The sequence below is a fragment of the Canis lupus genome, chromosome 22, assembly GCF_048164855.1.
Source record: "Canis lupus baileyi chromosome 22, mCanLup2.hap1, whole genome shotgun sequence".
Taxonomy (NCBI): domain Eukaryota; kingdom Metazoa; phylum Chordata; class Mammalia; order Carnivora; family Canidae; genus Canis; species Canis lupus.
In genome coordinates, this window is record NC_132859.1 from 47,189,463 (window position 1) to 47,213,807 (window position 24,345).

Below are 24,345 nucleotides of genomic sequence, written 5' to 3' on the forward strand. Positions count from 1 at the left end.
CTTCATGCATTGCTAATGATATTATAAAAGGGTGCAGACACTATGGAAAAGAGTTGGCAATTCCTCCAAAAGCTAAACATAGAATTCCCACGTGATCTGGCAATTCCATTCCTAGGATATAAACAAAGGAACGGAAAGTAGGAAGGCAATAGGCACTTGAATACCGAGGTTCATTGATGTATTAGTCACAATAGCCCAAAGGTGGATACAACCCAAATGCAATATGTGCCATATATATATATATATATATATATATATATATATATAATATTACATTGTATATATATACAATGTAATATTATTCAACCATAATAAGGAATGAAGTAGCAGAACAAGCTACAACATGGATAAGTCTTGAAAATATTGTAATAAGCCAGGCACAAATATTATATGATTTCTCTTATATGAAATAATTAAAATAAGCAAATTCAAGGAGATAGAAAATAGATTAGACCCTCCCCCCTGGGAGCTGGAGAGAGAGAGAAGTGGAGGGATTATTGCTTAAGGGGTATAGAGCTTCTGTTTGGCATAATGAAAAAGTTTGGAAACAGAAGTAATAGTTGCATAACATTGTAAGTGCAGTTAAAGTCAATGAATGATATACTTAAAAAGATAACAATGACAAATTTTGTTACATGCATTTTATCACAACTTAAATTAATTAATCGTGTAATATGCCAAAGATAATTGTATACTTTAAATGGGTGAAGTATATGGCATGTGAATTGTATCTCAATGAAGATGTTTTACAAAATGTTGTTTAAGAGCAGCCAAGGGACTGTGTTAACCATGAGGGCCTTCTTACAGAGAAAATGTTAAGGACAGAGTTGAATTTTAAGGACAGAGTTGTTATCTTTGAAAATGAATCCTTTATGCTGCTATCTTCTTCATGATAACTATTTCCATTTATTGTATGGACCATCCCATCTAGTGAAGAACTGCACCTGGATGGGAACATATGCCACTGATTTTCTCTCCTGTATGTTTTTTGTGCTTAGTCTGTGTCTCTCACTAGATTGTTCACTGCTCCAGGGAAGTTCTTGGTGCCTAGAGCCAAAGAATTTAGAACACACATCAATGGCTGGTTCCAGAATTCCGCTTCTTATAGTTCAGACTAAGGATCCCATCTTGTGCCTGGTAAATGACAAATGGCTTCCTTGGTTTCTTGATGGCCCAATGAAATGAAAGAAAAGTCCAGTCCTAGTTAGCCTTGCCTTGCTTGGAGCAGTTTTGATCATGCAAACAGGCCATTAACCAACTTTGAAATTAGTAAATGCAATAATCATGGTAAGAGACACCATTGTACTTACTAATTATAACAATTTTTCTCATTAATATTTACTAGTGGAGGCAGAAGTATTAGAGAAATGATGACATGTAGAATGGAAGTATTACTGTTCATCAGATCTTCCAAAACTTATTAAACTTCTAGGTAGGTAGAGATCTCTTTTGCCTGGCATATCTCAGGCCTGACTGTCACATGAATGAATCTATCTACATAATGTTTCCAGAGACTGTATTTATGACAGAGTTTTGTCCCCTAGTAATTCAAATGAAAATAATCCTCCCAATAGGGTCTTGGAAAAGGGAATACATAATTATTTAAAGAATCCAAAAGATTCTTTTTGCATTGTTGGCAAAAACAAAACTAAAGCTTTTGTTTTAAGTCTTCAACATATATCAACACATTTTTAATCCATATAGAGTTGTTATTAACAAGTATATAAAATAATGCTTATAAATGATTTTTAATTTTGGCATTATATAGCATGCCTGTGCTAAATCCAAAAAGAGTGTGAATATAAGGCATGGACTTTCAAATATTCATTTCATAGCATCAGGCTACACATGCACCGATTATTATTCATACATTTTCCCCAATAGCACAGTGTTGAGATGTGGGCACATCACCCAGAGAACACAGCAGCATGGTTGTTCCAGACACAGTGCAGGTGGAGAAACAGTTCTTCACAGATGTGGCTCCCCTCAACAGTCATGGTGGGGGTGGGTAAGCCATAAAAAGGAAACCATGAACCTCTTCAGGTGGGGCAGAGTAGGGTGAGGTGAGTGTGCAGATAGGACTTCAGGGAGGGGAGGAGAGGAGCATAACAAGATGGCACAAAGACTGATATTGGAACAGGCCTACTTGTAGCCACAGACAGAAACTGTAACTGAATGTAGCAGCACCAGCTGTGGCAAATCGTCTTGGAACACATTGTCCAGGGAGCCTTGATCAGGCCACATATGGTGATGCAGAAGCAGCATTAAACAGGGGAGAAAGAGAAAAGATGGATCTGCTATATTGCAGGAATGGTAAGTGGGCAATGGATTTCTACTAAATATGGAATTCATATTTTAGGTCACTTTAGGATTGAGGAATTTCCTCAAGATAATTGCCTGAGACCTGTGTTACCATTTTGTAAGAGGAAATGCTTTCTTAAAGTGAAATTCGATTGATTGCTCTCTAATGTGGGTGATTTTACACCCCTAAGCCCTAGCCCCTCCAGAAAATATTTGGCAATATCTGAAGACTTTTTTGATGTCTGTTGGAGAGGTGCTATTGACCACTGACATCCACTGGGTAGAGTTCAGGGATGCTACTAAAGACCCTATTAGGCACAGGTCATCCTTTTACAACAAACAACTATCCACCCTAAAATGTCAATGGTGCTAAATTTGAAAAGTCCTGGTTTAAGGTGATGGGACAGAATGTTTAAAAACCATCTTGTCTTTAAATTACATGCAGAAACAGAGTCAAAGAAGTGGGTGACTAATGCAAGAACTCACAACCCTGAAATTAAAGACTAAATTCCTACAACCTCCAGGATTCGCTCATGACAGTCCCTAGATGGAAAAAAAGTCACAAAGTGGGTAATTTTGATGGCAAGGAAGATCCAGGATCAAAAGTACCAGAACATGAGAACTTTATACAATGGGAGCAAGTGGAGGGACCTCTGAATTTAAGAATCAATATGCCTACTATTATTGGGAAAACCAAATACATACAAGGCTGTGCTACACTGTACAGCAAGACCTCATCATCATTTACTTTCAGCAGGCCTAAATGGGAATGAGGCCTAAATGGGAATCCAGGTAACTAACTGACTTCCATCAATGTGAAAAGAGAAGTCTAGGGCTCAAGACCAACTCAAGATGGACTCTAAGCCAAGTTGAAAACAAACTTACCCAGTGTCACAGTTTTGTCAATGGTTTATCCCTTGAAAAGTATCATATAAACTATTGCCTTCTTCAAATGAAACAACAATTCTTTATTGAATCTGAAGAGAAATATAGTCTTGCTATTTTGAGAGTGGGAAGAATTTATTTTTTTTTCTTGCCCATCTTTGGACCACATTTCTTTGCCAGAATAAAACATACTGATATGTGCCCCTCTGGATTAAAAAATTATGACAACTTATTTGAATTATGTCTATCTTCTTTCAAGGAATATAAAAGCAGACTCCAGTGTTTACAACATTTACGGAGCTGTTCTAGTAGCTGTTCTTAAGATCTCACTTGGTCTTGTCACATCCCCTCAGATAGTAATGCAACTAAACTTACCTCCCCCTTTAGTAAGTTTAAATTCTATGAAATTTGATCTTTTCAATTAGTTCCACTCATACACTCACAGAAGTATTCCCCAAGAAAAATATGAAATGAAAAGTTTGTGGTAAGAAAATCTTTTCAAAAATTTTTAAAAAGCTAAATGGAAAAGATTTTGATACCTTGGAACAAATAACATATTTTGTGATGATTTTTCTCCTATGGATATCTGAATTCAAAAGATAAGATTGTGATTCAGGATGAGCATCTATCTAATGAGGGGGTCAGTGGGTCAGAGCAATACCGTTGGAGACCATCTCAATGACAAACTGGAGCAAAGATGGAAAAACCCAGGCTTTTTATGTTAGCTTGAAAGATTCCAAATAAAAGAACTTTGATCATTTTCTGCTATCCACATACTTTTCATTTCATTTTCAATGATTTTACTTATTTCTTTTTGTCTCAACAGAAATAATTCTTCCCCCTCTTTAATGTTTACCCCTTTGAAATATATCTTTGCAGGCCTGACCCTCCATTAGGCATTGCCTAACAGAATGATAAACTACATGTCCTCCTTTAATCTTGCCCTGTAGATCAATCCTTTCAGCCTTTGAATTATTTTCTCAATCTTTTGAGGACTCAATGGGAAAGGCTTCATTTCTCCAGTAGTCTGCTCCAGGTGCCCTGGAAAACACAAACCTCAGTCAGGTATAGTGGCCTGATCTGGGAGGGTCCCAATCAGCAATAATATTTCAAGTGTATATGATATTGTATGATCAAAATTCTCTATCACACATATATTCCTTTTACACTCTTATGAACTCTGTAAGACAGATCAATAAAGAATGAACACCCTCTGTTATAAACAGTAAAGCAAGACCTTGTGAGTCTGTGCTCGTCCAAGATACACAGCTACTAAGCTACTCAAATCAAGTATTTGGACTCAAAGTCAGGTGAATAAGAATATATCCTTTTGCTTGGCACATTGACTTCCAGTTGGTAGATGTTCAATTCAACAGTAAACAGTTATTGCTTAGTGACACATTTCCAACTGTCCCAGCTCTCAATGGGATCAGCACATACACAGGTACATGTAGACTCAAGGCTAGAGATGGTCTTTCTCAGGTGAAAATACATAGACATATATAGTACTACCCCCAGAATTCTAACTTACCACATATGGTTTCCTCATATTCCTATTTTCACTCTTTATTCTTATGTTAGCTTGCATACCTAAAGAGAGACACCCTACGGATTTTACTACCACCACTTTTGAGTTCATTTATTTAAACTATGCCTCCAGATTATTAGTATTGAAATATTTTAAGAATCATTATTCTTATGGTCCACAATACAGGTTAATTGGTTTTGCATTAGTGTTATGTTACTGGAATCCTGAAGTGTCATGGTGGAAACTGGATAGACCCTAGGCCCTTCATATTTCACATTTTGCCTACAACTAGTTTGGAAGCCATACTTTGGGCTCTTTTCTTCAACCTTAGAGATTACTTTAATTTGAAGCACATGAAACTTAGCCACATTTACTCCCCTGGCTTATTCACTCATCTATCCATGGATTGGATAATATGAATCCCTTTTAAATCAGACACGTAAATGAGAGAAGAGAGCCTTGAGGCTACTGTACATGATAAGTCAGGGTTGGAAAGTGTCTTTCTTCATGATGGCTGGTGACTGTCCTGTCGTAGTCTCTGTTTCAGTAAACAAAGCCAAAGAAAAAGGTACACAAGTGGATACTTTATTTTAGGAAGTGATTCAAGGTACAGGAATGCAGAAAAGGCAAGTACAAAAGCAGAAAAGAGAGAAAGCAATTCAAAGAGTGCATTGTTTAGCTTATCATTGCTCTGGCAACTGGGAATCAGTCCCCTGCTGGATTCCTCAAAATGTCATGCATCACTTGCCCCAGAACTTTCTACTCAAGGAATAGAGCAGTTTTCTTTTGGCTCCCATGCCTCATTGGTAAGAGTTGTCACAAGAGGTGCTAAATCCCTCATATTTCCATGTTTGTGTATAAGTGAGAGTGAGGGGGTTCCTGTAGATCTCTATGATCTTTGAGAATACCTATGGAAGCAATATATACCCTTGGACAGCTGAGACAAAATGTTGTCGATTTACCCCTGTGTCTAGGTGTCTACTACAGCAATGGATGGAATAAAAGGGAATAGAAAATTGTGCGATGTGGCATAAGAAGTAATGGATCTGTTGTCAAATAATACAGAAGCCTAAAATAGAGGTGCTTAGTCAGCTAGATGACAGCTTAGTGTACCTCATGGAGGGAAATAAAATATGCACTGTGTAGTCAAGCTATTGTTTCCATGATTCCTTGAATTCTTGAATTTATAATTAAAACACACCACCATCTATCTTACAATATTTTAAATTAAGACAAGGGCCTAAAATAAGTAGGCATTTGATAAATATCAAGTTTTATTATCCTTTTACATTGAGGTTATCAATTCTGAGGATAATTTTGGTAGCTGGACTTCCCATTAATCTTCCGATTTAATCCAAAGTTATACAAGGATTGACCAATATAAGACATATCTGAAATTCTCTCCAAGGTAGCTAGGGAGTTTAAGAGCTGGGAAGGGATGTGGGGATCCCTTGATCTGGGGATGGAGATCTGAATGTGGACATCCCTTGGAGATTCAGTGCCTCACTATCTTCTCTCTTCTCTGCCATCACTGAAGTGAAGGTAAGACTGTACAAAGCCTAATCTTTATCATTTATTAACCATCTGCCTGAAATGTGCTGTCTTTCTTACCTTTGATAGTTTTTAGTCTAAGAATATGTGCTAGTGGCAGCAAGGCAATCTTGGCAGATCATGTAAATAGCATTTGGAGTCATTGGGTGAAATATTTTTCCAATGTTAGGCTACCATCCATCTTGAAGCCATGCCAAAATGTCTGACCAACTTGGTAAACAAGGCAAATAATGTAGATAAAAAACATCATGGGGAAAGTATTTCCAGATAATATACTGAATCATTGAGTAATGTGACTGATTTTTTGGTTTTCTATAGACATGGTGTCTTGTTTTGTATCTTTACCATTTCAATAATAAGGAAAAATCCATTTCTTATTTTGGAAGCCTATTATTACTTGAATGCAAAACTCAATCATTCACTATTAGAAAACCTGGATTCTTGTCCTGCAAAAACTTTAACCATTTTCCAGTCAATAAAGCGATCTTTGGTTCTTTTTCCTCATCTATGTTATAGGATGATAAATCTATTATTACTAAGTTATTATCTCTGCATTAGTGTCAGAATTAAGTGGTCAAAGAAAAAAATGTGTTTTGTAAACAGATAAATAAATGTCTTTAACAAAGCATTTTGTTTTCCCATACTTAATTGTTAATGTGTTTTAATTCTCAATTGGACTTTTGAAGAGTTGAACAGTGTCTTGTCTTTGAATTTCCATGCTTAATTTGCCCATTTCAATTTAAAAAAAAAATGCTGCTAAGTACTTGAAAGCATTTTTAATTTCATACATTTTTTCTTGAGGATTTTATTTATTTATTCACGAGAGACACAGAGAGAGAGAGAGGCAGAGACATGGGCAGATGAAGAAGTAGTCTCCTTGCAGGGAGCCAGATGTGGGACTCGATCTCAGGACCCTGGAATTAAGCCCTGAGCTGAAGGCAGATGCTCAAACACTGAGCCACCAAGGCGTCCCATAATTCCATACACTTTTAAAGTTCTTGATGTCTCATAGGACCATGGTGAGTATACCGATCCTCACCATTTTTTATTTTCCACTGGTGGGAAGGATGCCATTTAGGAGAAATTCATCATCTATGATCACAACATGGATACTGCAGCTGCATTCATTCAGCACCTGTGCCTTTTTTTTTTAAAGTAAATTTTAACTTTCCTTATTCACAAAAATGACATAGTTGACTTCCTATGATTTTTAAATGAATTTTTAAAGTTAATAAGCAATTTCTCTTAGGTCTTATTCCACACTACCAGAACTGCATGTTTTTTATGCCATAAATATTTCCTCCTTACCACTAGATACTGGTATCAACATATGCTTTTCCCTGGTACTTCAAATGCAACATTCTGTGTTAAAATGAGATAAAAATGAACTTTTTGGCTTTTTTTGTGTTGATTTTGCCTGTTAGTTCATCCTATTTATGTCTCTTTCCCTGCTCATACCCTTAGCACACATGTCTATTCTGGAATCTTAAACTTATATACAAAAGCAAATCTCTTATCTTGTTATAGGAAACCTACTTCTTTGGTCAGTTCTCATTATGTTTCTCAGAAACATCACTATCATACTTTATTTCTTCTTACTCATAGATTTTACCAAATGGAAGTTATTAGTATACTTTTATTATTTATTGATATGTATTTGTCTACTCTAGTCTGCGACTTCTTGAAACATAGGTGCTTGGGTTTTGGACATTTTTTCTTCTCTTTGTCATAGCCTCTCACCAAAAACAGAGTTTTTCTATAATAGATAATCAATTTTGGTTGAGTGAATAAATCAGTGCATCAAACTGCTGATGTCTCTTACTCTGAACCATTGTCTTCCCAACCCCACTATAGCATCCATTTTGAAACTGTTAGTGTTCTCACTGGTCGTCTTATCTATAGCATTCTCTTCTCCAAATGTGTTGTTAGAACTCTGCCAGTTTAATACCTTCCTGAACCATGCCCAAGACCTAGGATGAGCAATTTCGAATTTTTCAGAGTGGTGAACTTCATTCTTCAATGTACCTCCCTCCCTTTCCTCACTCCAATTTTCCAGTTAGTTTCATGGTTAAGTAGGCTCCTGGGTCTTCCACTGATGCCTAAGAGGAAAACTCTCCTGGCCACGTCCACAGAAATAGGCTTCCTGGTGGTACACTCTGCAGCTGTGTCAATACCCAGAGTCAGGACATATGCATTACATGAGCTTGGTAATCTGTAGTCAGATTAATCTCCCCTCTCTGCTAGCATCAGATCTGCCATTGCATGTGCTTTGGGCATGGATGCTGCTATGGAAGTGAATGGCAGCAAACTGCAATGGGGGCATTTTATTTTAGAGTTCAGTTTGTGATTGTTTTGAGGTCAGCTCAATTATTCCACTGACACTGATCCTATATAGTCAAACCAAAAAGGAGGCCACTAGATTGACAAATATTACAGTATATAGTACTTGTTCCTTAATTTATTCTTAGGCCCTACTGTTAGATAGCTGGTTTCCAAGAAAAAAAAGGCCATTACTTGTTTGTAAAGTATGGGAGATACATTTCAGTTCTCTAAAGTTTTCCAGCAACAACAGCCACAGACATTTTTTAAGTACCTACCATGTGTATGTGTGCTAGACATTTTCACAAAGAATATTTTATTTTCCTAATCTGTTTCTGTATAAAATTGGATCAGCATTATGTTCCCCAATCTCCTTTATTTTTTCCCCAATCTCCTTTATATTATTATTTTTACCAAATAATTTCTTTCCCCACATCTGTCTCTCTTTCTTTTTGCATACAATATATTAAATGTTATAATGTTTATAACCTGGCAAATGACAAGTGCTAATATTATTACTGAAAATCTACATGCTGGATTCTATATGCTACACTTAAGAGTTTGTAGGCTCTTGTGGATTACAAATTATCTTTCAGTAACATGGACACATGTTATGCCAATAATTCTAAGCACCAGGAGAATGCCAAAGTACCTGCTTTGAGCAAGCATCCAGTGATATATCATAAGGACTCCACGGGGCCTATATTCAGAACAGCTAGGTTTAAGAGCTGGCTTTGGCATTTTTTTTCAGCAGAATGAGCTTGAGCAATTTCCTAGTGTCTCTGTCTGTGAGTTTCTGTTTGTATTCTGTGTGATGTCTATGTGTCTCAGAAAGCTTTTGTGCCAAGGAAGTATAGTGTATTTTAAAGTGTGTGGTGACATGGATTGTTTGTTTTACCTTGAGATTCTACAGGAACCATAAATCACAGTGTCTCCCTGTATCCCTGTTCTCTGGCCTCAGAGGTGGGTTGATGGATCAAGTTTAGCCAATTAGACTATCCCAGTTTGTTTCTCAGTGATGTGTTCAGGAATGAGGAATTCACTAGGGCTTTCTTCTACAACTGCTTGTGAAGTCTGAAGTGTTATGTTTCTCAAACATTCAGCAGGGAAACTACTAGCCAAATGTGGCTATTAAACAGTTGCACAGTGGGGCTAGAACTGGAGGGTATTATGCTGAATGAAGCAAGTCAATAGGAGAAGGACAAATATTATATGGTCTCATTCATACGGGGAATATAAAAAATAGTGAAAGGGAATAAAGGGGAAAGGAGAGAAAATGAGTGGGAAAAATCAGACAGGGTGACAGAACATGAGAGATTCCTAACTTTGGGAAATGAACAAGGGGTAGTGGAAGGGGAGGTGGGTGGGGGGGATGGTGTGGCTGGGTAACAGGCACTGAGGGGGGCACTTAATGGGATGAGGACTGTATGTTATACTATATGTTGGCAAATTGAACTCCAATAAAAAATATACAAAAAAAATGCAGAAGGAATTCATGCAAAAAACATTGAACTTATTGTCAAAAAATAAAAGTAAATAAAAATTTAAAAAAAATAAAAAGCTATAAAACAGTTGCAATGTGACATGTGACTAGTGCAACTCAGAAATTGAATCTTAAAAAGTTAAAATTAATAAAACCACATTGGCCTAGTCACTACCATATTGGGCAGTGCAGGTCTACACTTTCCTATTTGCTATTTTGCATATTGTGTTATTTGTTCCCTGTTGCTTTTCTAGGATTATTTTTAAAACTTTTTTTTCTCTCTCTCTATGCCCTATTTATATAGCACTTAAGATACCTGCTCTTTGAAGGTTTTAATAATTCAACTGAGAAAACACCTTGACCCGACATTATTTTTAACTTCCTTAGTATATTCTGTAATCATAGATCTAATTATATTTTCTTTTTCTTCTTGAGTAATTTTTGTCAAGATGTTTTTTGAGAAGCCATCTATTTTGTATAGACCTTCAAATGTATTTGCATGACTTGGAGAATACTTCTCACTACTTATTTCCAAATCCATATGTTTGTAATTATTTCTGAATTCTCAGTTCTCAGTCTATAAACTTTTATCTTTTTATTTATCTAGTGACTCGTTTTGTTCTTTGTTTTCCTAATAATTCACTAAGCTTTTAAATCATGTGTGCTTGTTATTATCTTGTAAGTATCTTGTTTATAAGCATATAAGTGTTGCTTTATATTTGCAAATGCCTTCCTCTTAAATTTTTCTTTTTCTTTTTTTTTCCAATTTAAACAAATTGAATTTCACTATTTTACACATTTCTATTCTTTCTTCTTCAGTTATCTGAATGTTTGAGGCAAAAATTTCCCTTTTACACTAGGGTTACTTACACTCTGTGGGTTTGGATATATTTCACTTATATTAAAAAATAAACTATGAGAAGGAGAGAAATGAAAAGATTGATCATGGAGGAATTTTAAGGCAGTGAAAGTACTCTGTATAGGATTACAGTGATGAATATTTATCATTCTACATCTGTCCAATCCTATAGGCTATACAAACACTAAGAGCAAAACCCATAGCAAGGTAGGCTATGGATTTTGGATGATTATGTTGTGTCAGTGTAGGTTCATCCCCAGTAAAAATGTAGCATTCCAGTGAGTGATGTGGATAATAGGGGAGATTATGCATATGTGAGGGAAGAGGTGAATGAGAATTCCTGCACCTTTCTCTCATTTTTATTGTAAACCTAAAATTGCTCTAATAAGTAAAGTCTTAAAGATGTAATAAATAAATGATAAAAACGGTTCTTGTTTAACTCAAGAATTATTTGAGAGAGATAGTTTTAAATTGCATAGAATTTAGTTAATTTTTACTACTTTTTCCCACTAGTATTCAAAACATTGTAATATATGCTTACAGATTTTGGAATTTGTTGTGATTTTTTTGTGGCTTAATGTATAGCCATTTTAAATTATTTTAAGAATGCTTTAAAAGAGTATGTTTTATTGAACAAATTATTAATCAAAGGCTCTATAGGCTTATTTATTTTAATTTTTTTCATCTACTATTGGCTGAAAGAATTATTGAGCTTTTAGTTCTACTTCAATTTCATCCAGTTTTGAATCTATATTTTTGATGCCAAGTTGTTTGGTTTATAAAAAGATTCATAACTGTTACATATTTCTGTAGATTGCATGTATTATAATTATAAGGCACACAGCACATTTGTCTTGTACAATGCATTTGGCCTTTAATTAACTCTCATGTGATGTTAATGTCAGGACCCTGCTTAATATTTGTTTGCATGTGCCTGTGTGTCTTTGCCAATTCTTATTATTTTCAATAATAATGTGTCACTTTCTTTTACATGTCTCTTTTATACAAGAATAACGTTCCATAACATTGTTTTTCCCATTTACTCAGCCAAATTTTCCAGTTTACTTTTATCATTGTTAGAATTAACTTTATTTCCTTTGTATCTATCTTTTGTTATATGTGTTATATTTGCTATATTGCTTTTGCTTTCCTTTTTATTTTATCTTTAGTCACTTGAAATGTATAGAGCCTAAATTTTAATTTATTACTGCTGCTTGCCTTTATATTTTCTTTTTTTTTAAATTTTTATTTATTTATGATAGTCACACAGAGAGAGAGAGAGAGAGAGGCAGAGACATAGGCAGAGGGAGAAGCAGGCTCCATGCACCGGGAGCCCGACGTGGGACTCGATCCCGGGTCTCCAGGATCGCGCCCTGGGCCAAAGGCAGGCGCCAAACCACTGCGCCACCCAGGGATCCCGCCTTTATATTTTCTAATGAGAGACTAACATCTCAATTTCTTAATTGATCAACTTTTTAGTATAATAATTTCCTACTATGAAAGGTAATTAAATTAGTATGTTTAAATTTGTTTAACATCCTATTTTCTTCTATTTCTCTCTCTCTCTTTTTTCTTTTTAGAGAGAGAAAGAGAGAAGGAGAGATGGGCAGAGGGAGAGGGAAAAAGAGAATCTCAAGCAGGCTCCACACCCAGCCCAGAGCCCCACAGGGCCTTGATCTAACAACTCTGAGATCACAAAGTGAGCTGAAATCAAGAGTCAGACATTTAAACAACTTTGCCACCCAGGCATGTTGCCTCCTATTTACATTGCCAGTACTCTATTTTTTCTTACACAAACACATTTAAAAAAATTTTTTATTATGTTACAAAGCTTTTCTTTAAATGTTTATGATTCTTAACATTGTATTTCTTCATAATCAACACATATTGTCTTCAATTAAAAACATTAGATCATAAACTTATCATTCTATGTTCAGGTATCTACACATTCAGGACATACTAATTGTGTAGCCTCTCTCTGTCAGACCCTACTGCTGGTGTGGGGGCATAACAGCGAGCAGTAAGGCAGAGAAGACTGCAGTCATGGAGCTTACATTTGGGTAGATGAGAAACTAGCAATGACAACATAAATAATAAATAAATAAATAAATAAATAAATAAATAAATAAATAAATAAAACCAATACATTCTACATAAAAAAAGTAACACTAAAAAAAAATACTAGTCAGTCATGTTTCCTTCTAGATGAATGTTAAGGGAGGCTGTTTTGAATTAGAATGCTAAGACTCAATTGATGAGAGAAAGGAGCATTTTAGTCAGCCATACAAAATATGAGGAATGGGCATTTTAAAGGGAAAACTAGTGTGGTATTTTATTGGTTCTATCAATACCTTGGTTAGAAATTATCCTTTTGTCTATTTTTCCTCTTCTCTCACTTATGTTGAATATATTTTTAATGTTTTTACATGTATATACTTTTGGATATATATATCTCGACAAATTGATTTTTTTAGTGTTATAAAGTTCCCCTTTTTTTCTCTGGTAATACTAAGTGTCTAGGATTTTATCTTGATTAACATTAAGAATAACAAATGATTTTTCGTGCTTTTAAATATACATTCTTTTCCATCTTTTTACTTTTTACTTTTCAACTATGTGAGCCATTAAGGTATATATCCTTATATAGTTTGTTATAAACAAACTACACTGACTTTTTTTTCTTTTTAATCAGTGTAACAATCTTTGCATTTATTTGGAGTATTTAGCCCATTTACATTTAATGTATGATTTTTTTTGTGATTTAATATATCATCTTGAATTTTTTTCCCCACTGGATCATTCTGTTTCCTGTTCCTTTTTCATTATTTTATTCCTACTTGTGGCTTAAATATGTTACTTTCAATATTTTATTTTAACACTTCCATGGACTTTTTTTAGTTGTTGTTGATCCTCTGTTTATGTGTGTGAGTGTGTGTGTGTGTGTGTGTGTCCTAACTTATCTCTGTTTGCTTAGAATTAATATTGTACCACTCTGTGTAAAGTGTAAGAAACATTCAGTGGTATAATTCTACTCTTCTACCACAATTTTTGTGGTAATGTTGCCATGAGCTTTTAATTTATATGTTGTATATAACAATTTACAAAGTTATAATTTTTTTTAAAATTTCAATTGTCTATAAAGATATCAAAAGAAAGAACAAGGTATAATATCTTATATTTGCTTTCATATTTGTCATGTTCTTTGTTTCTCATTTTTTTCTGTAGACTCAAGTTTCCTTATGGTGTATTTCCTCTCTCTGAAAAACTTTCTATAGCATTACTTGTAGAGCACATCAGCAGTCAATAAATTCTCTCAGCATTTGATTATCTTAAAATGGCTCTGTTTAATATTATTTTTTAAAGGATATCTTCACTTATAGATAAACTTCTAAACTTCTGGGTATATAAACTTCTGGGTAGCTTTTTGCTTAATAATTTTAGTCTTACCTCTAATCCTATTATGTCTTTGTCTTTACTGTTTTTGACAAAAAGTAAGCCATTAATCCTATTTTTGTTCCTTTCTAAGAAATGTGGTTTTTTTTTTCTTGGTTTGTTTTTAAGATTTCTTCTTTGAGTTTGGTTTTTGGCACTTTTGTGTCTATATATAGTTTTAGTTGCCTCTGTGAGTTTATATTTTTAATCAAATTTGGAAAATTCTCAAATTTAATTATTTTTATTTTTATTTTTTTCTGTTTTGATAACTCCCTTTTCTTTCTGGGACTCTGAAATTTTAATATTAAATACCTTCACATTGGGCAGCTCGGGTGGCTCAGCGGTTTAGTGCTGCCTTCAGCCCAGGGCCTGATCCTGGAGACCCAGGATCAAGTCCCACATCGGGCTCCCTGCATGGAGCCTGCTTCTCCCTCTGCCTGTGTCTCTGCCTCTCTCTCTCTCTCTCTCTCTCTCTCATAAATAAAAAAAAACAAAATAAAATCTTAAAAAAAAATCCCTTCACATTGCATACTGATCATTAATAACCTACCTGCTTTGCTTTCAGAAGTTTCTGTGTTCTTTAGGTTGTTCTCTAATTTGTTGGCTCTTCTTTTCTGCCCTCTACCTCTTCCTGTTAAGCAAATTGGATGAATTATACATTTCAACTACTGTACTGTTATTTTTGGAATTTCCATTCTACCTTCTTAAAATTTCTAAGTTTTCCTTTCTAATCGCCCATTATGCCTTATTTCTCTTTAAAATGCCAAACATACTTTTATTAGCTGCATTAAAGTTGTTAACCTAGCTTTGCACAGTGGTAGTATTGTAGTCAATTAGGTTTATCCAAGGCACCATTATTGCTAGTTGTAAAGTTTCTAATCTATTTCCAACATTTATATTGTATCAGAATCTATTGACTTTTTAAAAACTAATTATTGGCTATGTTTTCTACTACTTTTATAATTAGTATTTTTTAATTTATTCTGAAAATCATGGATGATACGTTGTACAGAGTTTGGAATACCTACCTTCCTCCACAGGGTAATTTTTGTTTTTATAAACAGATAAATTATTGGCAGGTCGTTTCACTCCTGTCAGGTTTGTTTTTATTCTTATTAGGGTTCGTCCATTTAAAAAAAATTATTCTTGGAACCAGCATTATGTAATCTTGGGTGTTCTCTCAGTTCAGTTATCAGCCCACAGAAGACCTACTCCATTAGGCCTGTTACAGTCAGAAGATCAGCTTGTTTATTTTTCTTCTTAACTGTCATGGTTCTGAGTGCCAGACACAGTTGCCTCGAATGTTTTATCCATTTTTAGAATTTTTACAGCTAGGTTGTAAGTCTGATATTACTTACTCCTTCGTGCTTTTTAAATATCTATTTCTTTCTAATTCTTTATATCTTTAACTTGCATGTATCACATTTATTCTTAAATGTCTTCCGTACTAGCCTTATCAAATACAGTTCATCAAAATCACTATATTCTATTCCTGTTTGTGTCTTGTTAACCATGGTATCCTGAGCACTAGACAATCCCTTGTATATCATAAACATTCAATATACACTTATAAAATTAATTATTATTGTTTCAATATAGAGCACTTAAGGTATATAGTAAAATACGACAATAATTAAACAATCACACAGATAATACCAGCACAAATGCTGTTTAAGTATTCTGAAAGACAGATGTATGATCTCTGAATACATATAAGAAAAGAACCATTGGATAGAAAACATTTTGCTTAGAGAAGTGTGGTTTTTAGGTATAATCAAAGGATAAATAGCAATTTACCTTCCTGAAAGGAAGTAGGGAAAAACATTACAGTGAAGCATATAAAAGAATAGACATTTCTAGGAGAGAAGAGCATTACAAACTTTTCTTCCCAGGTTGTCACCTTACCCTTCTTCCCAACTAAGTTGAGAGTATCTATGAAAAGTTTGAGAATTTTTTCCACTTTTTGGTGAGGGGAGTAAAACAAAAGAAAAAACTAATTGATCATAGCTTATATTTTGATATAGTTTTGTCAAATTTGAGAGAGGGAAACTTTATGATACTGCGTTGCTGTTACCATCACTTTAAAGACAGATGTGAAATACTAATAATAATAGTGAAAATTGAGGGAAAGGATGGTTAAATTTCCATTGATAAATGATCAGTCACATTATTATATACCATATATATGACAAGGACTTCTGCAGTATATATCTTCTCATCCCTATTAAAAGAAACCAGTTTTCTTGGATGCAGCAATGTGTCCAGCTTAATTTGCTTCCAAATGATAGTAACATACTATTTTTTTCCAGTTTTATTAAAACAGAATTGATGTATAACATTGTATTAATTTAAGTATACAACCTAATTATTTGATATATATGTACACTGATAGCACATTTCTGTTCATTGAGCTTTAAGTGGTAACTTTTAGGTAAAACTTCGAGGAATACTCTTTAAAGAAGGCAGAGGAAGGCACATGGTGTTCTTTTTTGTCACCTCCTTCCTTTCTCTTGCCTGGAATATTGACCTGATGGCTGAAACTGTACCAACCTCTTGTAATTAAGAAATAAAAGCCAAGAGAATTCTTTTGTTGAAAAGTATTTGAGCCATAGGATCACAAACTACAACTTCATAACTTCAAAGCTATTATTCCAAGGAAAACATAATATAGTCTCATTTTACTAAATCACTAACTTTGTGCATGTGTATGTGATGGGTGGGAGAAGGTTGTGTTACACGCAGCTAAATGCAAATTCCTGACTAATATGCCCTATTTAATATAATATTTTTAATGAACCCATAAATAAAGTTTATGTGTACTCAGTTTACTGAAACTGAAACAAGCCCATGGCAAACTTGTGATAAAATATAGTTTAAGGGATGCCTGGGTGGCTCAGCTATTGAGCATCTGCCTTTCGCTCAGGTCATAATCCCGGGTCTGGGGACTGAGTCCCGCATTGGGCTCCTTGCGAGAAGCCTGCTTCTCCCTCTGTCTGTGTCTCTGCCTCTCTCTGTGCATCTTTCATGAATAAATAAAATCTAAAAATACATATATGATTTAAAACCCTAATATAAGACAGTTCTCTCTCTCTCTCTCTCTCTCTCTCTCTCTCTCTGTAAAATTGAATGTGACTGAGGGGAGAGATAGATTGATCAACCAAAAGATAGGTTTGGGTTGCAGGTAACCACTTCTTAAATCCAGTTTAAGTAGTATTTTTACTTTTACTTGCCCCGTTGTTTTTTAGTTGGAGTACAAATAAGCCTTGTAGTCAGAGTGAGAGCTTTTGTCAAGGGCAGCCTGAGGAGTATCGATGAATTTCAGATCTGGAAGCTTTTCCTTTTTGTTGACAATGGCAATGAGAAGGGGAGAGAAGAGGTTTCAGGCTGGTTTTACATATGAATCACCTATGTATTTCGGTATCAGTTGGCAGCAGTTGCTTCACTCTTTCACCAATGGTTTTATCTGTTATTAATCTGTCATTTTTACCTGTCTTGGGCATAAAACCAACAGTTAGGAATCAGTGAGATTATGGCTCTGATATACATAGGGCTTTTAAAGGTAAGGTCCCGCATGTACCAGTTTGTTTGGGACATTACTGAGCTTTCACTTGTCCAAGAGTAATTAGTCCCCATTTTCAGTCTCAAATATATCTATTCTGGACAATGAATAACTTGATCACTGTCATTGTAGTGAATCCTAATGCTCAAGGAGAACTCAGCTGGAAATACTGATCTATCTCCAAGTACTTGAATTCAAATTCATCCCTTTATAATACACACAATACAGTAAGGATAAATAGGGAGAAATAAAGTTTCATGGAGATTTCCACTTAACTAAAAAAGGGACAATCTTCCTCTTAAGTACACCTTTAGTTGGAAATTCAAAAGTCATTACCAAACACTTTTATTCCTTCCCTTTCTAAGTAAAAACACTGAAAAATCAGGTATTTTCCCAATGTCTCTCAATTAGACATGAATATATTATCAGTTTTTGGCCAATAAAATGTAAGGGAAGGTCTTGTGGAACTATTTCGCTTTTCTGACAATAGGAAAGAAAATCATGTGATGACTCACTTTCTCTGTTCTAATTTCTGTCTTGTTTTTAGGCTTTGAGTGTGGTCCAGATACCTGGAACTATGGAAATAGTCTTGAGACAATGAGGGCTTATAGGTACAAGAAAGAAAAACTGATATCCTGAGGATGATAGAGTAGAAGCTGAGCAAAAATCTCCTTAGAGATACTCATTAGCTACTTTTCCAAATGTGAAATTCTCTAACTTCAGATAATCTGTTATATAAAGTAATTTAACTCTTTTTGTTGTTAAGTCACTTCTAGTTGGATGTTCTGTTCCTTGCTAGGAAAGTAAAAAATAAACGAATGTGTTCTATGGGAATGATGCAAGTAGAATATATTAGGGGTCTATGGGATAGTTAGGTTTTAAATAAATTTTAGCAACTCCACTTAAAATTTTAGGGTGGAAACCCTAAAAGAATTGTTATTCACTCTATATCTTGTTTTATGACCTACACCCTAGGATAAAGCTATCCCTTTGCCTATTTCTTATCTCCTTAAGGAAGTTCTATTCAGAGAACAGGTATACTGACATCTGAGCTATATGCTATCAGTTTTAGAAATGGATAGAGTGGGAAGAGAAATTTAATTGGCCAAACTGAGACCCATAAGTAATCAGTAGAGAGTGAAGCAAAGAATACCTGGCTAAAGAAACAAATGTATTATAATTAGACCAATTATCCTAGATGTAGTTCATCAGCTTGTAGTGATAAAAGCTGTTAATGAGCTTTGTCACTGACAGCGTTACTTTCTAATCTTAATCCTTTTTAGGGTTATTAGCTTTAATGCTACTTGCACAGAGATAAGTTAATTTATACTGAAATTAAATTGAAAAATAACAAGTAGTGATTGTTGCATTTGAGCAGAAACTTACAAAGTTTTCTTGCTGACAAAACTTACTGAGGGCAGTGCAAAAGTATCCAGAAGTACTTGAGCAGATGGAGGAGATTCAGAACAAGAGTAACATTTGTTAAAGGAAAGGCTCATAAATATTCCTGAGGACAGTCACTCAATTTATAGTTAATATCATCTAATGAAGTGAATGATAGCTATTTTATTTGCTGTTAGGTATCCATACCCTAAGTTCTGTATGCCATCAAAAAAAAAAAAATTCTTCAAAACGATAAACCTTTGAAAAAGACTCACTGAACATAATGATTGCTCTACAGCCACATGTACAGTACAGATGGTCCTTGACTTACAATGGTTTTACTTACAATGTTTCAACTTATAATGGTGCCAAGTGATACACATTTAATAGAACCTGTACTTTGAATTTTGAATTTTGATCTTTTCCCAAGCTAGTGATATGTAATATGAGCAATCATATGTAATATGATTCTGGGCAGTGGCAGGAAGCTTCAGCTCTCAGTCACCTACCCATTCACAAATGTAAACAACAAATATACCTACAACCATTCTGTACCCACAAAACCATTCTGTTTTTTCACTTCCACAATATTCAATACATTACATGAGATAGCAAGACTTTATTATGAGATAGACTTCATGTTATATGATTTTCCCCAACTTTAGGCTAATATAAGTATTTTGAGCATGGTTGAGGTAGGGTGGTCCTACTTATGTTCTTTAGTTTGGGTGTATTAAATGCATTTTCAGCTTATGATGCATTTATCAGGATGGAACCCCATGATAAATTAAAGAAGATCTGTACTAAGAAATCTTTACAAATGTGTGACTAGAATCTTTAATCATGGTCTCAATCAGCCTTATTCAACCCAAGTTCTTCATCTGAGCCTTGGAACACAGAAAATGATTAGAGTGACTACTTTCTAAGTTCTCCTAATAATGATATAGAACTTTTGCCCATCTAGATGCATAGAAGTTCATTCATTAAATGTAATAGATGAGTTAAGGCATTAAAGCTTAGTCATTTTAAGAACCACAGTTAAGTGTTTGATAGAGATCGGAAGTATTCTTAGAAATACAATTTCTGATCCTTGACACATTTATTTATTTATCTGTCAATATTTTTTAAATCACTAATTTGAGTATAGATTTAACTATATCTAAGTTAACTAGTATGGTGTTTAATATATAATATATAGAGCAATAGAGGGTGAACTTAACTCATTCTCATTCTACTGAAGAAGGCTTTGAATACTTCATCACTAAATATCATGATAGCCATAGTTGTGCATGTGTATACCCAGCATTGGTTTCTGTTGATAGGATACTCCAGTGAAAACTTGCAGTATTGAAACCCTTTTATCTTTTTGGCTTTAATTGGAACTTCAATAGGAAGTTTCACATAAAGTTGATTAAAAATGACTAATAAAGCAGAGAAAGTATCTGTGTCTGCTATTTTCATTTTTTTTTTTTTTTGAAGATTTTATTTGACAGAGAGAGAGAGCGAGAGAGAGAACAAGCATGCACACACAAGCAGGGAATGTGGCAGGCAGAGGGAGAAGGAGAAGCAGGCTCAGGGAACCTGATGTGGGTCTCTATCCCAGGGTTCTGGGATCATGACCGGCACTGAAGATAGATGCTACACTGCTTAACCACCTCAGCAATTTTTTTTTTTTTTTTTACAAAAGATTAAGAAATTTTCTATCAGGTTCTAATACACTAATATCTTCTTTCATGAATGAATTAAAATTTATCAAATGAATTTTTGTGTCTATTATGATCACCTTGCATTCCCCTTTACTTTGTTAAGTAATGAAATATGTTGGCTCATTTTAACACCTCTATTGAGATACAGTTTACATATAGTAAATTTAGCCTATTAAAAGTATATCATTTGATAAATTGTAACATGTATATGCAGTCTTGAGATCACTACCACAATCACAATGATGAATGTATCTGTCACTCCTGAAAGTTTTATTGTACCTCTTTATCATTTCTCCTTCTGAACATAGCAATTGAAGACATAGTGGATGATTTTAACACACAGTAACTCATCAAATAATGCAAAAAAACAAGATATGGATCGGATTTGAGTAACATGAATAAATGTAACCGATACATTAATCACTATACCTCAAAACTATAGAATACATATTTTTCAAGCACATATAAAACACTTAGAAAATTTAATACTAGGCTGGACCAGAAAGCAGATTCTAACAAATTTCAGATGATTGAAATTATACTGAGATGTTCCCTTATAGAAATAGAACTAAGTTAAAAGTTGATAACAAATAGAACAACATAAAATATCAGGAATAATTGGAAATTAGCTCATACACTTCTAAATGATGAATGGATAAAATATTAACTAATAATGGATATTAGGCAATATTTTAAAATTCAAATTCAGTGAAAGAAACAGCATCTATGAAAAATTTGGAAAATAGCTAAAGATGTTTTTACAAGGACATACATAGCCTTAAATGCATGTATTATAAGAGAAGGAAGATTAAAAATCAATCATCTACAGAAGTTAGAAATAAAATAACAAATTAGACGTGGCTGGCTGTCTCAGTCAGTAGAGTGTATGACCCTTGATCTCAGGGTTATGAATTTGAGCCCCGTGGTGGCTGTAGAATACACTTTAAAAAAGAAATAAAAGAAACCAAAGGAAACAAAATAAACAAAATGAAAAAATACATATAATTAGATTAAAAAATTCTTATAAGACATATTTTAATGACTGATATGAGGAAGAATAATTGAGGCAGAAATATTGATTCTACTAATATTTAAAAGATACAAAAATATGAAATATGACAATGCATTTGAAAATTGGCCAAAAAATAGATAGGAATACCTGGGTGGCTCAGTGGTTGAGCATCTGCCTTTGGCCTAGGGCATGATCCTGGAGTCCCAGGATTGAGTGCCAAATCGGGCTCCCTGCATAGAGCCTGCTTCTCTCTCTGTCTATGCCTCTGCCTCTCTCTCTGTGTGTCTCTCATGAATAAAGAAATAAAATCTTTAAAAAGAAATAGATATATTCTAAGAACTAATATAAGAATAAATAAAGTAACAGCTTATATTATAACTCTTTAATGATTCTACAATTGAATCATTCAAACATGGAGATCTCAATGCTTACCTGCCTTCCATGGTAAATACCACCAAGCAGATCTATGATATCTTCTTAGGTAACTATGAGTAGAATAGAATCTGATACCCAAATTCTGACAGGATATCTGAAAAGAAACAAAATATAGACCAGCTTCTTTCATGGATGTAGATAAATCTAATTTAACTGTCTTAGAGAAAACGATAGAGCATTTGATACAACTTATCAGAAATTTATGAAAAAAATAACTCTCATAAACCAGAAATAAAAGAGTACTTTCTTTATCTTATATAAAGTTATCTGTAAATGACTAACAAAAACATCCTTTTGAACGGTCTGTTTAACAATGGGCTAAAAACCTATGCCAGCACAATGAAGCAAGCAGAATAATGAAAAGATATGTGGATTGATAGGGATTGAATTAAATGTGCAAATTGTTTGGGGTAGTATAGACATTTTAACAATATTTGTTCTTCCAATCCATAAGCATGGAATGTTGTTCCATATCTTTGTGTCATCTTCAATTTTGTTCATAAGTGTTCTATAGTTTTCAGAGTACAGATCTTTTATCTCTTTGGTTAGGTTTATTCCTAGGTATCTTATGTTCTTTCATGTAATTGTAAAACAAATAAGATAGAATTTTTTAAATTTATTTTTCTGCTGCTTCATTATTGATGTATAGAATTATAACAGATTGCCTTATGCTGATTTTGTATCCTTCAACTTTACTAAATTCATGTAATAGTTATAACAAATTTTGGTGGTGTCTTTTAGATTTTCCACATAGGGTATTATGTCATCTACAAATAGTGAAAGTTTGGCTTCTTTCCTGATTTCCTGAATAGCCAAAGCAATCTTGAAACGACAGCCTGAGGAAGTAAAACCTACGTTTAATTGGGGTTCCCAAGGGCGCCGAAAGGGCCAGAGGGCCAGAATATGTATTTGAACAAATCATAGCTGAAAACTTTCCTAATCTGGGAAGGGAAACAGGCATTCAGATCCAGAAAATAGAGAGATCCCCCCTAAAATCAATAAAAACCGTTCAACACCTCGACATTTAATAGTGAAGCTTGCAAATTCCAAAGATAAACAGAAGATCCTTAAAGCAGCAAGAGACAAGAAATCCCTGACTTTTATGGGGAGGAGTATTAGGGTAACAGCAGACCTCTCCACAGAGACCTGGCAGGCCAGAAAGGGCTGGCAGGATATATTCAGGGTCCTAAATGAGAAGAACATGCAACCAAGAATACTTTATCCAGCAAGGCTGTCATTCAGAATGGAAGGAGAGATAAAGAGCTTCCAAGACAGGCAGGAACTGAAAGAATATGTGACCTCCAAACCAGCTCTGCAGGAAATTTTAAGGGGGACTCTTAAAATTCCCCTTTAAGAAAAAATTCACTGGAACAATCCACAAAAACAAGGACTGAATAGTTATCATGGTGACACTAAACTCATATCTCTCAATAGTAACTCTGAACGTGAACGGGCTTAATGACCCCATCAAAAGGCGCAGGGTTTCAGACTGGATAAAAAAGCAGGATCCATCTATTTGCTGTCCAAAAGAGACTCATTTAAGACAGAAGTACGGGATCCCTGGGTGGCGCAGTGGTTTGGCCCCTGCCTTTGGCCCAGGGCGCGATCCTGGAGACCCGGGATTGAATCCCACATCGGGCTCCCGGTGCATGAAGCCTGCTACTCCCTCTGCCTATGTCTCTGCCTCTCTTTCTCTCTCTCTCTATCATAAATAAATAAATAAAAATTAAAAAAAAAAAAAAGACAGAAGTACACCTACAGCCTGAAAATAAAAGGTTGGAGAACCATTTACCATTCAAATGGTCCTCAAAAGAAAGCAGGGTAGCCATCCTTATATCAGATAAACTAAAATTTACCCCGAAGACTGTAGTGAGAGATGAAGAGGGACACTA

At 34.6% G+C, this 24,345-nt stretch overlaps 1 non-coding gene across 1 annotated transcript; it reads left to right on the plus strand.

The window, feature by feature from the left end:
• Positions 1-15,161: 15,161 nt before the first annotated feature.
• On the plus strand, positions 15,162-15,297 carry LOC140614537 (U4 spliceosomal RNA). The gene has a single exon (XR_012015379.1). It is a non-coding gene; the product is annotated as a U4 spliceosomal RNA (small nuclear RNA).
• Positions 15,298-24,345: the final 9,048 nt, after the last annotated feature.